Source organism: Aquarana catesbeiana, linkage group LG08 (genome assembly GCF_042186555.1).
Source record: "Aquarana catesbeiana isolate 2022-GZ linkage group LG08, ASM4218655v1, whole genome shotgun sequence".
NCBI classification, from domain to species: domain Eukaryota; kingdom Metazoa; phylum Chordata; class Amphibia; order Anura; family Ranidae; genus Aquarana; species Aquarana catesbeiana.
Genome location: NC_133331.1, coordinates 84,146,960 through 84,162,889, shown reverse-complemented (window position 1 = coordinate 84,162,889; position 15,930 = coordinate 84,146,960).

Below are 15,930 nucleotides of genomic sequence, written 5' to 3'. Positions count from 1 at the left end.
AACGCACCAAAACGCTGTAAAAATGCTGCAAAAACGGTGCACTTGCGTTTTTGATGCTGGTCCATTGAATTCTATTACATGCAAAACGCTGCATTTTGCATGAAAAAAAGTCCCCGACCCTTTCCAAAAATGCAGAGGTACAAAAAGGCATTAATGTGAACATGTTCCATAGGAACCCATGTTAAAAAATTCCCATGCATTTCTGCAAAATGCAAAATGCATCAAAAAACGCGCTAGTGTGAATGGAGCCTCAAATATGAGATCTGGGGGTCAAAAAGACCTCATCTCATATTTAGACTAAAATGCAATTAAAAAAAAAAAAATTTGTCATTTAAAAAAATGATTGAAAAAAATGGCCCTTTAATAGCTGTGGGCGGAAGTGACGTTTTGACGTCGCTGCCGCCCAGCAATTGTATGGAGACGGGTGGGGGCCATCTTCCCCTCATTCGTCTCCATGCACAGCTAACGACAGGATGCGATTGCCTCCGCCACTGCCGACGGCTCCAGTAAGCGGCGGGGGGCACCGGATCGCGGCGGGAGGGGACCCTCTCCCGCCACCGATAAACTTGATCTTGTGGCGAAACCACCGCAGAGACCACTTTTATCTTGTAGCGGACCACCCGCTGAAGAAGGGGATACCGGGGGTTATGGCAGCTAGCTGCTGCCATAACAACGATATCCTCCTTCAAACAGCCGACGTAAACCTGCAGCGGGCGGTCCGTAAGGGGTTAATGTGACCTATAAGCGCTGCGTAAATTGACGGCGCTATATAAGTACCTGAAATAAATAAATAAAATAAATAAATAAACTGTACAACTCAGTTGAACAACAAACTGAAATGTTTTAGGTGGAGGGAAGAAAAACTAAACTAAAATAATGTGGTTGCATAAGTGTGCACACCCTTAAACTAATACTTTGTTGAAGCACTTTTTGATTTCATCACAGCTCTCGGTCTATTTGAGTCTATCAGCATGGCACATCTTGACTGTGGGTATGGTGTTCTCTTGGTGCAGTGTTGTTTTTGCGCCAACCATATCTTTGGGAAATATGGCCAAAAAGTTCAACCTTGGTTTCATCAGACCATAACATATTTTCCCACATTCTTTTGGGAGACTTTGGATGTGTTTTTGCAAAATTTAGCCAGACTTGGATGTTTTTCTTTGTAAGAAAAGGCTTCCATCTTGCCACTCTACCCCATACCCAGACATATGAAGAATACGGGAGATTGTTGTCACATGTACCACACAGCCAGTACTTGTCAGATATTACTGCAGCTCCTTTAATGTTGCTGTAGGCATCTTGGCAGCCTCCCCGACCAATTTTCTTCTTGTCTTTTCATCAATTTTGGAGGGACGTCCAGATCTTGGTAATGTCACTGCTGTGCCATATTTTCTCCACTTGATGATGACTGTCTTCACTGTGTTCCATGGTGTCTAATACCTTGGAAATTCTTTTGTACCCTTCTCCTGACTGATACCATTTAACAATGAGATCCCTCTGATAGTTTGGAAGCTCTCTGCGGACCATGGCTTTTGATGCAGGATGCGACTAATGCAGGCCATACACAGTCAAATTTCAAACAAATTTTCTTTTCAAAATAAGAAAGTTTGTTTTTTTTTGTGATCCGATGGTGCCACCATTGATTTTCGAAATTCAGCCGACCAAGCCTTCAATTTCACCTCATGTTGCTACAGAAAATAATTTTCGTGGCCGGGAATCTTCTTTTCTCTCCGTAAATTTTCTTTTCTTATTACATTTCTCGCACGATTCTCCCATCATTGTTTAGAAAATCGTTTGTTTATCTAAAAATTTCCAACATGTCCGATTCCTCAAATTTGATTGCCGCACGAAAATCGGCCATTGCTGCAGCCCACTAATGGTGTGAAATTTGTAGGAAAATTCTTTGATATGATTTTCGAAATAATATTCTTTCGAAATTTGAACCGTGTATGGCTGGCATTAGAAAATGTTAGGAAAAACCTACTAGAACAGCTGAAATTTATTTGGGGTAATCAGAGGCACTTTAAATTATGACAGGTGTGTACTGACTCCTATTTAACATGAGTTTGAATGTGATTGCTTGATTCTGAACACAGCTACATCCCCAGTTATAAGAGGGTGTGCACACTTATGCAACCACATTATATTATTTTTTAGTTGTACACCCCCCCCCCCCTTTCCCTAGAATTGTTGAACAGTTTGTTTTTCAATTGTGTTGTACAGTTTATAGGTCACATTAAAGGTGGAAAAGTTCTGAAATAATTTATGTTTTTCTCGTTTTTTTACATCAGAGAAACCTGACATTTTAACAAGGGTGTGTAGACTTTTTATATCCACTGTATATGCTGAAATCAAAGATACATAATGCAACCGTAACCCGTAAAACCACTTAAGAATTTTACTTTTGATTGGACACCTTCCATAAATACAGCAAACAAACATTAAAATGATATATTGCAATAAAATTCATTTTAAATTTAGTTGTGTGTGTTTAATGGAAAAGTGTATATCTATACATATATATATATATATATATATATATATATATATATATATATATATATATATAGATATACAGTATCTCACAAAAGTGAGTACACCCTTCACATTTTTGTAAATATTTTATTATATCTTTTCATGTGATAACACTGAAGAAGTGACACTTTGCTACAATGTAAAGTAGTGAGTGTACAGCTTGTATAACAGAGTAAATTTTCTGTCCGCTCAAAATAACTCAACACACAGCCATTAATGTCTAAGCCGCTGGCAACAAAAGTGAGTACATCCCTAAGTGAAAATGTCCAAATTGGGCCCAAAGTGTTAATATTTTGTGTGGCCACCATTATTTTCCAGCACTGCCTTAACCCTCTTGGTCATGGAGTTCACCAGAGCTTCACAGGTTGTACTGGTGTCCTCTTCCACTCCTTCATGGAGACATCATGGAGCTGGTGGATGTTAAAGACCTTGCACTCCTGAGGATGCCCCAGAGATGCTCAATAGGGTTTAGGTCTGGAGACATGCTTGGCCAGTCCATCACCTTTACCCTCAGCTTCTTTAGCAAGGCAGTGGTCATCTTGGAGGTGTGTTTGGGGTCGTTATCATGTTGGAATACTGCCCTGCGGCCCAGTCTCTGAAGGGAGGGGATCATACTCGACTTCAGTATGTCACAGTACATGTTGGCATTCATGGTTCCCTCAATGAACTGTAGCTCCCCAGTGCCGGCAGCACTCATGCAGCCCCAGACCACGACACTCCCACCACCATGCTTGACTGTAGGCAAGACACACTTGTCTTTGTACTCCTCACCTGGTTGCCGCCACACACCATCTGAACCAAATAAGTTTATCTTGGTCTCATCAGACCACAGGACATGGTTCTAGTAATCCATGTCCTTAGTCTGCATGTCTTTAGCGGGCTTTCTTGTGCATCATCTTTAGAAGAGGCTTAAAATTTAGGATACTTTTGGGCAGCGTGGGGAATGGGTTGAACCTCTGACAGATTGCTGTCTCTCACACATTGCTGTCTGTGCCCCCATGAGAGATTTAATTGATTTCTCGTCCTGGTGACAACATTGTCTTGAAGACTGGAAGTGGAGGAAAATCTCCATAATGGGGAAAATGGTCATAAATACCAGGTCTATTTATATGCATTTTGCTTAATTGTTAACTGGACATTGTTTAACCCAGAAATACAGGTTTGGCCTAGTAATGAATGTACTGGCAAAGTGTTCTGTTTCAAAGATCAATGGCCTCATTTGTGTTTCAAGGTACAGTATTCCACAGCAAACCTTTTTTTAAATTCTTTATTTTAAATATCAGGTAGGAAACATATATTGTATATGCATATGAATAGTGTACAATGTTTACACATATGTAGAAAGCTGTAACAGATTACATTCTATACATAACATGAGTGTCACGGTTCAATACATCCAATAAAGTTAAACCTCATGTTCAGTGAAAATTTTTTACTAGTCTAAAAGGAACAATTTCCTACTGCTTCATAAATGGAAGCAGGTAGCACTAGATTGTTCTGTGTGGGTCTTGATGCACCATTTGGTGCAGACATATGATTTACCTTGTCTGATCCTAGAATGATAAAGCATATACAGTGATAGAAATATAGTATGAGTAGTGTTTGGAAGCTTGGGACCGTGGGAACTGGAAAATAAAGACAGCAGACCTGGGGACCAGGAATGTGCAAAAATAGGAGTGATGCCCCCCCTCCAGAACCATACCAGGCCGCATGCCCTCAACATTAAGGGAATGGGTGATTTGGAGGGGGCTCTGCCTCCCAAAGAACCTTGTCCCCATGTTGATGGGGACAAGGGCCTCTTCCCGACAACCCTGGGCTTTGGTTTTCGAGGTCTGCGGGTAGGGGGCTTATCGGAATCTGGAAGCCTCCTTTAACAAGGGGGCCCCCAGATCCTGGTCCTTACCCATTACCCCAAAAAGCAGTGAAATGTTAAATGTGAATGTGAAAAAAAAAAACAAGAGCTGGTTTTGAATAAGTCCTTTATTAAAAAAAAGAAGCCCTGAGCTGTCTTCTCCCCGAGCTGTCTTCTCCCCGAGTTGTCTTCTCCCGGCGCTGTCTTTTCTGGGTGCTGTCTTCCCCCGGTGCTGTCTTCTCCCGGTGCTGTCTTCTCCCGGTGCTGTCTTCTCTCGGTGCTGTCTTCTCTCGGTGCTGTCTTCTTCCGATGCTGTCTTCACCCCGAGCTGTCTTCTCCCAGGGCTGTCTTCTCTCGGTGCTGTCTTCTCCTGGTGCTGTCTTCTTCCGGTGCTGTCTTCTCCCCGAGCTGTCTTCTCCCGGTGCTGTCTTCTCCCCGAGCTGTCTTCTCCCGGTGCTGTCTTCTCCCCGAGCTATCTTCTCCCGGTGCTGTCTTCACCCCGAGCTGTCTTCTCCCAGGGCTGTCTTCTCCCAGGGCTGTCTTCTCCCAGGGCTGTCTTCTCTCGGTGCTGTCTTCTCCCCGAGCTGTCTTCTCCCGGTGCTGTCTTCTCCCGGTGCTGTCTTCTCCCCGAGCTGTCTTCTCCCCGAGCTGTCTTCTCCCCGAGCTGTCTTCACCCGGTGCTGTCTTCTCCCCGAGCTGTCTTCTCCCCGAGCTGTCTTCTCCCCGAGCTGTCTTCTCCCCGAGCTGTCTTTTCCCGGTGCTGTCTTTTCCCGGTGCTGTCTTTTCCCGGTGCTGTCTTCACCGCGAGCTGTCATCTCCCAGGGCTGTCTTCTCTCGGTGCTGTCTTCTCCCCGAGCTGTCTTCTCCCGGTGCTGTCTTCTCCCGGTGCTGTCTTCTTCCGGTGCTGTCTTCTTCCGGTGCTGTCTTCTTCCGGTGCTGTCTTCTTCCGGTGCTGTCTTCTTCCGGTGCTGTCTTCTGCCTGAGTTGTCTTCACCCCGAGCTGTCTTCTCCCAGGGCTGTCTTCTCCCAGGGCTGTCTTCTCCCAGGGCTGTCTTCTCCCCGAGCTGTCTTCTCCCCGAGCTGTCTTCTCCCCGAGCTGTCTTCTCCCGGTGCTGTCTTCTCCCGGTGCTGTCTTCTCCCGGTGCTGTCTTCTTTCGGAGCTGTCTTCTCCCCGAGCTGTCTTCTTCCTCATCGTTGGTTACTCACTAAAAACAAAAAAAAGGCCGCTCTTCCTCAGTTGTGTTGTCGCCCGCTGTCTGGTATCTCTTATATAGTTATAGGGCATGGCCATCCGATGACGTCACTCAGAGAGACCACCCCTTGTGAAGACACAATGATGACTCATTGGTTGACTTTCCCGGCCCCCTCCTTAGCAACCAGCTATATACAGTGTTTTGCACAGAAAAATAAAAACCGCAAAACACATCAAAAATTGCATCACAAACACAACACTTGCATTTCTGGTGCGATTCCATTGAAGTCTATTACACGCAAAACATAGAAAAAATGAATGTGTACCATAGGAAACCATGTTAAATGGACTGTAATGCATTTCTGCAAACTGCAAAATGCACTAAAAAATGCATAGGAGTGAATCTAGGGTCAGAAGTCGTTTCACTATTAAGCACCACCAAAAATCACCTTAAAGGGTAACTCCACTTTCATGGGGAAAACAAAATAGCAAATAAAGAAAAAAATAATATAGTGTATACAATTGCAACATAAGTCATATTGTGATTGAATGTTATTAAAAATTACCTTTCCATTTCAATCTGCAGCCGCTGTCATTTTCAGAAAATGCTATGTAATATGGCTACCTGGACCTGGTCTGAATACAGAATGTTTACAGAACGCCCCCCAGAAGCATCATTTCCTGCTTGTATGATTGGCTCACTGATTTTCCCAGACGTCTGCAGTAAGATACAAGTTAGATTTCAGGCATCCCCTGCAACAAAAATGTCATTTTTGGTGAGATACTCCCAATAGGAAATCACATCTAAAATGATGCAGGCCCAGCAGCTTTCCTCATTAGAGCCCTGCAGGTGCAGCAGCTGGTTGATAATTAAGAAACCACTTCCTTTAGATTACCTTACAACATGGACACAGACAAACACACATGTTTTTTTTCAGAATAACAAAAGGTAGGAATCTGCAACAAAGTGTGCTAAAATCCCTCCAATGTACATAGATCACCCAGAAGAGAATGTTTTTTTCTCAATAAAAGTGTTGAGTTACGCTTTAATTCTCCTTCATTATTGACTCCAATGCATTTAACCAAAGTTGTAAACATTTGTGAGAAATCTTCTTATTTTTACAAGTTTTCAGGAAAAGAATCTCTTGCATTTGCTTATCTCTATTGAACAGGTAGGGTTGGTCCCTGTATGCATCTCAAGGTTTCATTTTAAGTGTTGATGGATTTCCCTTTAAAATGATGTGTTTTTATTCTAGAATTACTGCATAATGCTAATTCCTCACTGCTAAATTAAAAGAAATAATTCTGCAGCTGACAGTCAGCCAGTTCTCTGCTTGACCTTGGCTTTTAGTACTGACAAACCTTCCATCTCCAGCTGCCATTGCGGCTGCTTTATGTATAACGTTTCTGTTGAAGAAATCTGTACTGGCCTTGCCCTTATTTAAAGCTGTACTCTGGGCTCAACAAATATTGTCTAAATCAACTTTTCTCACCTAGGGTTCCTCTCAAAATTGCTAGGGGCTCTTGAGTATTGAGCAATAATGAATTAATCTACAATGACCACCAATGTAAAGGGGTGCGTCTACATTGATCATTAATGTGAGAGAACATTGCAAATTTTATTGTCTGCGGGTTTTTTTTCTATTTTTATTCATTGTATTTTAAGTATATTATTGAAAATTATTTTGTTGTATAGAGTTTATTTAAAAAAAAAAAGATCTACCCTGGGTGCCAAATATGATAGGTTCAACGCATTATTTTAATTAAAAGTTTTCTACAACTTATTGATTACTTATTGATCCCAACCACGACACTACCTGCCTGGAGTTTGCATGTTCTCCCTGTGCCTGCGTGGGTTTCCTCCGGGTACTCCGGTTTTCTCCCACATTCCAAAGACATGCTGGTAGGTTAATTGGCTTCTGTCCAAAATTGGCCCTAGTATGTAAGAATGTGATTTAGGGACCTTAGATCGTGGGCTCCTTGAGGGTAGGGACCGATGTGAGTGTGCGATGTATGTGTAGAGCACTGTGTAAATTGACAGCGCTATATGGGTACCTTAAATAAAATAATGATATAATAGATGAGCATCTTAATGAGACACAATGTACAGGTATAGGGACAATTGTAGACACTCACTCAGGTTGAACTAGATGGAATGGTGTCTTTATTCAACCTTGCTAACTATGTAACTATGTAATTACTCTAATAATCATTTTTAAGCAGGGGATCAAAACACCTGACAAATAATCTCAAGGGTTCTTTAGCCATGTGCATTCTTTCTTTATATTTGCTCCCCCTTGTGTATTCCTTTTCAGATCTATGTGGTAATCAAGTATGAAATAACTCCTGCACTTTGCAAGAGTTTCCTATAATAAAGACTGGTCGCTGCCCTTCTCTCTCCTTGTGCATGGTGAATGGACTTTTATCTGCCCCCATGTAATTTTTTGCAAGCAGCTCGTAGTGGGAGGCATGGATGAGGTTCAGATTCACGGCAGCCATGGTTTTGCGGCGAATCTGCTGGATTCAGATTTGCATCCAAATTCATATGCATTTTTGTCAGGTTAACTTGTTTTGAAACCATAATGCACTGCATGGTCTTTCCCAAATGTTCACAGATTTATTCACACAAATCCCTTGTTAGCACTACTGTTGCTTTGTTGATAAGCCATCCCTCTCAATATAAAAAAGGTAGCCATATTGTCAGTGTAGGTTGGAAATTTTAGGGAGAGGACAGGGATAGCTAGCAACCTGTACAGTAAGAGCTTTGGGAGATTTGTACTTAACTGTGGTATTCTATGATGTGAAATGCAGTGGTGGGCTACATTGTCTTACTAGGTGTACCCCCCAACCCAGATGTTATATGTTTTCTGAACTTTTACTGGTGTTCTCCAAAGATGGTACTGACACATACATCATAGACATAGACATAGACATACTGACAGACCTCTTCAGCACACATTGCCATACATAAGAGCAAAATTGTTCTAATTATAATGTGGCTTTTGTTGCCTATAGTTCTACTTTAAGGACTTATGCCCCGTACACACGGTCGGACATTGATCGGACATTCCGACAACAAAATCCTAGGATTTTTTCCGACGGATGTTGGCTCAAACTTGTCTTGCATACACACGGTCACACAAAGTTGTCGGAAAATCCGATTGTTCTGAATGCGGTGACGTAAAACACGTACGTCGGGACTCTAAACGGGGCAGTGGCCAATAGCTTTCATCTCTTTATTTATTCTGAGCATGCGTGGCACTTTGTGCATCGGATTTGTGTACACACGATCGGAAATTCCAAGAACGGATTTTGTTGTCGGAAAATTTTATTGCAAGCTCTCAAACTTTGTGTGTCGGAAAATCCAATGGAAAATGTGTGATGGAGCCTACACACGGTCAGAATTTCCGACAACAAGGTCCTATCACACATTTTCCGTCGGAAAATCCGACCGTGTGTACGGGGCATTAGGCTGTCTTTTGTATACACAGAGCTGAAGAGGGTATTTAATAAATTTGCCTTCTCTATGTCCCCAGTAACCAACTCAAAATGATCTAGTAAAGGGCCTACATGCTTAGACCTGACCGTTTTTTACTGTAAACTATAACTACAAATGAATGCAGTATATAATAAAGAAATAAATTCTATCTTTACCTGATTTTACAACAGGTGCCACATCCTTAAACCTGACAATTGTAAATAAATCCCCTTCCATAGTGACTACTTGGACTTTCACAGTACCAATATAGTCAATTTAAAGTGGAGTTCCACCCAAAAATGGAACTTCCACTTTTTGGATTTCTCCCCCCTCCGGTATCACATTTGACACCTTTCAGGGGGGAGGAGGGAGCAGATACCTGTCTAATACAGGTATTTGCTCCCACTTCCTGGCATAGATCACCGCGGCGCTTGCGGTGACCTATGCCACTTCCGGCGCCTACACTCTTCTCCACCGCTGTATTCTGTGAGGCACAGAACACAGCAGGGACCAGAGAGGACGAGCAGCGTGACTTGCGCATGCGCAGTAGGGAACCAGGAAGTGAAGCCGCGCGGCTTCACTTCCTTATTTCTTTACCGAGGATGGCGGCGGCAGCAAACGAAGGACGGATAGGCTTCGGCTGCCGACATCGCGGGCTCCTTGGACAGGTAAGTGTCCATATATTAAAAGTCAGCAGCTGCAGTATTTGTAGCTGCTGGCTTTTAATATTTGTTTTTCAGCGGACCTCCACTTTAAGTATAAAATATATCCAAAGTTTATTAAAATCACCCATCAAAACAATTAGGCACATCTAATAATCATCACAATGTACAGGTACAAATATCTCTGTAAGTGGTTCCAAACATTGGTTTACAATCACAAACATCATAAATGACATTTTCATTAACCGGAATTTCCACATTCAACGCATTTCACATGGCAAAGCCTGCTTCTTCAGAATTAACAAATATTTTTCATTTCTCTGTAATATCCATCATAAATGCATATATTAAAAACACCCAGAGAAGACATCACCATAGGAAGGCAAGCCAACAAGCCAAGGTATAGGCCAGTAGGAGAGGGAACACACAGCATAGAAGCAGGAGGACGGCAGACAGCTTGTGGTATACTCTGCTCCCACTAATTTCCTCCATGGCAAAAGCCCTATGCATTATCAGGGGTTCACTTCATTAGGTCCATAGCTTTATTTACTTCTTACTGTATACATATATATTTGAAGATGCTTTTGGGGTTTGTCTTATTTTCTTTGGCAACCTGACTATCGTTTTCAATTTTTGCAGCCTTGATTACTGTTTTACATATTCTGCTATATTATTTGTTATTTTTAAATGATGATAGTGTTCTTTCATTTTTATAATTTGAAATGCTCTTATCTTATTATTTATAGCTGTTTTAACCTTGGATGTGAGCCACATAAGTTTTCTTTATAGCCTTTTAAACTTATTGCCCATGGGAATATATTTTGCAGTCTGTTTAATGTAGCAAGGTCCCGGGGGCCCCAGAGGCCTAATGGTGACCTTAACGGTTAGGGAGAGCTGACATCCTTCCTTGTAGAGTGGGTTATCAGGCATGGAGGGTGTGATGCAAGAAGAATGATGGGCGCCAGTCACTTTTTGAACACAAACAAGAGATTCATTGTCTCTTAACAGAACTGGGGGAGAGTGGGTTTGGACCAGGACACCCTTGAGTAGATGCAATGGTAATTGGCAGACTCTGAGACTTCTATAGGTAGACAGCTATACAGTGGAAGGCCTCCAGCCAGATAACCCTTCTGTATAGGTAGGACCGCTGTCTCCTATGGCAACTAATCTTGCAACAGTCACTAATGGTAGTTGTACATAAGTCTTGGTAACACAGAACAGTCCTTTTACTTATCTCACAGTATCCCACTGTAGATCTTCACTTACTGAGCTCGCAGTCTCTCACTAGACTTCCAGATTCCTGTCGTCACTGGATCCCCTGAGCTCTTCCACAGCTATCCCGCTGTATACTCCTCAAGTGTCACCCCCGCTATCCTGCTGGGTCCCTGGCTTGGCACTTGCTGATGCTTTCCCACTTCTTCACCGTCCCCGGCTGGTGAGTAGGTACTTGCTTCAGCTTACTCACAGTAGTATCCGGTAACAAGGTGGATGGTCCCTAAGAGCCCTTTCACACTGACAGCGCGACCGCGTTGCGGTAAAGCGCCCCTAGTTTTAGCAGCACTTTACCGTTGTTCTAGAGGCGCTTTTCAGCTGCTAGCGGGGCACTTTTAAACCCCACTAGCGGACGAATATAGGGTTAAAAGCGTATTGCTAATTGCCACTGCCAAAGGCGCTTTGCAGGTGCTTCGGCGGCACTGCCCATTGATTTCAACGGGCAGGGGCGCTTTAGGAGCGGTGTATACACCGCTCCTAAAGCACCTCAAAGATGCTGCTTGCAGGACTTTTTTTTAACATCTTGCCAGCACAGTGCCCCAGTGTGAAAGCACTCGGCCTTTCACACTCGGACTGCAGATGAGGCACGTTTCAGGCGCTTTACAGTCACTATTTTTAGCGCTAAAGCACCTGAAAAACACCTCCAGTGTGAAAGGGGTCTTAGTGGCGACAGCTTCCCTTCTACTTTGGCCACAAATATGGCTCTCTCAGCAGAGCGCGCTGTGATTGGCCAAAGCATGCAGGTCAGGTGCATGCTTTGGCCAATTATCATAATAGATCGCAGTGCATTATGGGGCGTTCTGTGGCACTCAAATTTCCCGGGAACGCCCCATAATGTTTGCTGTTCTGCGAACAGGCAAACACCCGATGTTCAACCCGAACATCGAGCTCATCCCTAATTGAAATGTAATAAGACTATTCCTGTGCTACCCAATTGGAAAAAGAAAAGAAAACAAGAACTCAGAAAAATAGTAAAAACGCACGTATGCGACTGGACAGCTGCATGCACCGAAGCAAGGGTCAGACATAAGCCCAAAATCAAACTGAGGTATGGGGTGGGAGGTGCTGCGCTAACCAGAAGAAAGCTGTAAATCTCTGTCTGTGGTCAATTAATAAAATGACATAAAATCGCATAATAAATCGCATAAATAAGTGTTGACACTAAAAAACATTCAAGTCTTAATAATCAGCATCATGTGTATGTGAAAAAAGTGCATAAAAAATCCTTTTCAATTGGTATATACTAAATGACAAAAAAATCGCATGTTAAATCGCATAAATAAGTGTTGACACTAAAAACATATAAATCTAGATAATCATGTGTTGGTGCACAAAGGGACATAAACACTACTTCATGTGAATAATTCTAAATAAAAATACATAGAATAAATCAGAAATAACCATCAAAAACATATGCTTTATATGACATTGTCCTACTACTTTAATAAAAACATGAAAAAAATTCATTTGGGTACAGTGTTTCATGAATGTGCAATTGTCATTCAAAATGTGACTGCGCTGAAAGCTGAAGAATGGCCTGGGCAGAAAGGGGGTGAAAGTGCCTGGAATTGAAGTGGTTAAAGAAGAATTGTACAAAAAAATGATAGCTTAAACCCACAAGTGCTTTTTTTTACCACTACTATTCCTTTATATTGGCTTTTGACAAATGCAGCAATTTAGAAATTGGATGAAATGTTTAGCACCGTAAAAACACTTTTGAAAAGATAAATAGTGCATTTGTAATAGAACTATATAGATCAGACAAAGTGAGGGACAAATGAGGAGGAAAGAGGGACATTGTTCCAAATCAGGGACAGACCCTCAAAATCGGGGATAGTTTTGAGGTATCTAACAATCAATAAAATACGTTTTTATTCACTCTGCCTCCTTCATTGCCACCATTTACCTACAGTATATATTGATCTATATATTATATCTATATATTACACCTATAGACATCATATGATTGCTGCAATCAGCAGGTCAAAATTATAAGTTATAGCTATAGGTAATATCAGATTTGCTGTTTTTTTGCATGCTGGTTTAATATGTCTAATATGTCATCATTTTAAGAAAAGGTGGTTCTCAGCTGTCCATGGCCAGTTAGTTTAAAGACAGTGCAATCCAATTTCTTAGTTTTTTATTTAGCTCTGAGATGTTCTCTCCCCTGTCTCCGTTTCCCATGTCATTGTCACCCTGTCAAGGCCTTTGCTGACGCCTGTTAGCTCTTACTGTACACATTTCTGTGTCTCCTGGGGCTGATTTGAGTATCAAAAAATGTTCCAAGACTTGAGAAACAATGTCTCCCAAACTGCATTACAGTTGTGACTTTTATTGTAAAGGTTATGTGCAAACCCAGCCACACATCTTAATGAAGGGAAAACTGGCATTCAACAGAGGCAACTACTCCCTTGTCTGTCTATCTATCTATCTATCTATCTATCTATCTATCTATCTATCTATCTATCTATCTATCTATCTATCTATCTATCTATCTATCTATCTATCTATCTATCTATCTTCATGATTGAGGGTAATGCCCTGTACACACGATAGGATTATCCACAACAAAATCCTGGATTTATTTCCGACGGATGTTGGCTCAAACTTGTCTCGCATACACACGGTCACACAAATGTTGACGGAAATTCCAAACATCAAGAACGCGGTGACATATAACACGTATGACGAGCCGAGAAAAATGAAGTTCAATAGCCAGTGTGGCTTTTCTGCTTGATTCCGAGCATGCGTGGAATTTTGTGCGTCGGAATTGTGTACACACGATCGGAATTTCCGACAACGGATTTTGTTGTCGGAAAATTTGAGATCCAGATCTCAAATTTTGTTTGTCAGAAATTCCGACAGAAAATGTCCAATGGAGCCTACACACGGTCGGAATTTCCGACAACAAGCTCTCATCAAACATTTGTTGTCGGAAAATCCTATCGTGTGTACAGGGCATTATAGTCAAAGGTTTAATTATCTGCCAGCCTTTTATGTTTCTGAGGCTCCCCAAATACCTAAAAGGAAAGAATAACAGACTGGGGCAGGTTTTTGGACTGGTGGCTGCTGGCCAGTGGTCCCTCTCTTCATGGATATTAAATTAAAGCAACCTTCATAATGTCAAGGTGTTCCTTAATACCTCACTGCTGAAATTTGTAGCAGTAGTTGTAGTTGCAACTGAAGAGCATTTACTCCTGGAGGGCTCACGGGGTCTACTTAGCCATTTCCAAAAACCCTTACCAAGCCCATCACCTTGAGCAAGGGGACATCCTGATGAACATCATTTAGGAGATGGAGGGGGCTACAGAAGTTGGTAGCGGTGGTGATGGTGGGGGTTTAGTGGAATGCAGAGGAGGAGTTATAAGGGTTGGGGCTTTTATGTAGAGAAGATAAGAGTGTAGATCCTGGAAAGTGGGGAAATAGTGTTGGACCCATATGGTTATCTTATTGGTATTGCTATTTCATTCTAAGTATTAACGTTGATGTAGGTGCTCTGGTTCCCTTGCAGACAACTTCTACACCCCAGACAATCTCTGTGGTCTTCATGGCTTTTAGTGTAACAAAAATGTAAACTGCAGTGCCACGCCACTTCTAAAAAGTCCATATATAACTTTTTTCCTAATAAAGCACAGGGGGACAACTGAATGAGTACCCAATATGTTTTGGGGATCCAAAACCACCCCCTTAATCAGGGCTTGCAATTAAAAACAATATAAATGAGCTAGAAGTTAACACATAATATTACAGTGCAAGGACTGCAAGGGTGTATATCTATATCTATCTATATATATATATATATATATATATATATATATAGATAGATATAGATATACACTATATTACCAAAGGTATTGTCATTTGTGAGGTCAGGCACTGATATTGGATCAGAAGGCCTGGCTTGCAGTCTCCACTCTAATTCATCCCAAAGGTGTTCTATCGGGTTGAGGTCAGGACTCTGTGCAGGTCAGTCAAGTTTCTCCACCCCAAACTCACTCATCATTGCCTTTATGGACCTTGCTTTGATTTGTGACTTTCTCCCTGACCTTTATTGGAATAAAGTCACACCTAGAACTTAAAAGCGCAGATCCAGGCAGAGATGTGATTTGATCATCTTGTGGAATTATTTCACTTTCATTTTACTTACATTGCTTTGCGATGACTGCCCTTTTTGAACTAAAATTGAAGAGCAGAGAGGGGCTTAACATCAGGACCAACACAGTGGCTGTGAGCAGTGAGTCACAAAGAGCTTGGAGCAGCGTTGTCTGATCTATTTAAAGGGGAGGTCAACAATGGCAGCCCCTGTATACTCTTACCTTCAAAGATGTTACCCTCGTCTACTCTTGCTTTTCTGACACAGTACGGTTGTGGATCTACTCTGCAGCTAGCACAGACCCAAAGTTTTACCTACGTTTGTCCTAAAGTGGCAGCATTTATCACACAAGTACCCTCCCCAGTACTTGCTGTCACAGATTCCCAAGTGTGTAGAGGGATCTGCTGCCCTCTACTGTCAGCTGCTAGCATCACACTGTAATGTAAAATTATGTATGTCTCTTTTTGACTTGGTGGTTGTTGGGAAAAGATCCTGGAAGGAGGAAGTGGAGAGAGAGGGTATCAGACATATTTCTTGTCCATGCTACTAATACCAGATCAGAAGAGACGATTATCGCCAGATAACTAAAACTGTGTTCCAGACTAGTTGGAACGGCTGGAGGGTCTCCTCATGATTGCAGATGTTCAGGTCTCCGACACAAAGACACATGCTACGTTATCCTCAGTGGTCCCTGCAACAGGACATTGCTGCAACATTCATCTAGAGCAGGGGTCTTCAAACTACGGCCCTCCAGTTGTTCAGGAACTACAATTCCCATCATGCCTAGTCATGTCTGTGAATGTCAGAGTTTTACAATGCCTCATGGGGCGTGTAGTTCTGCAACAG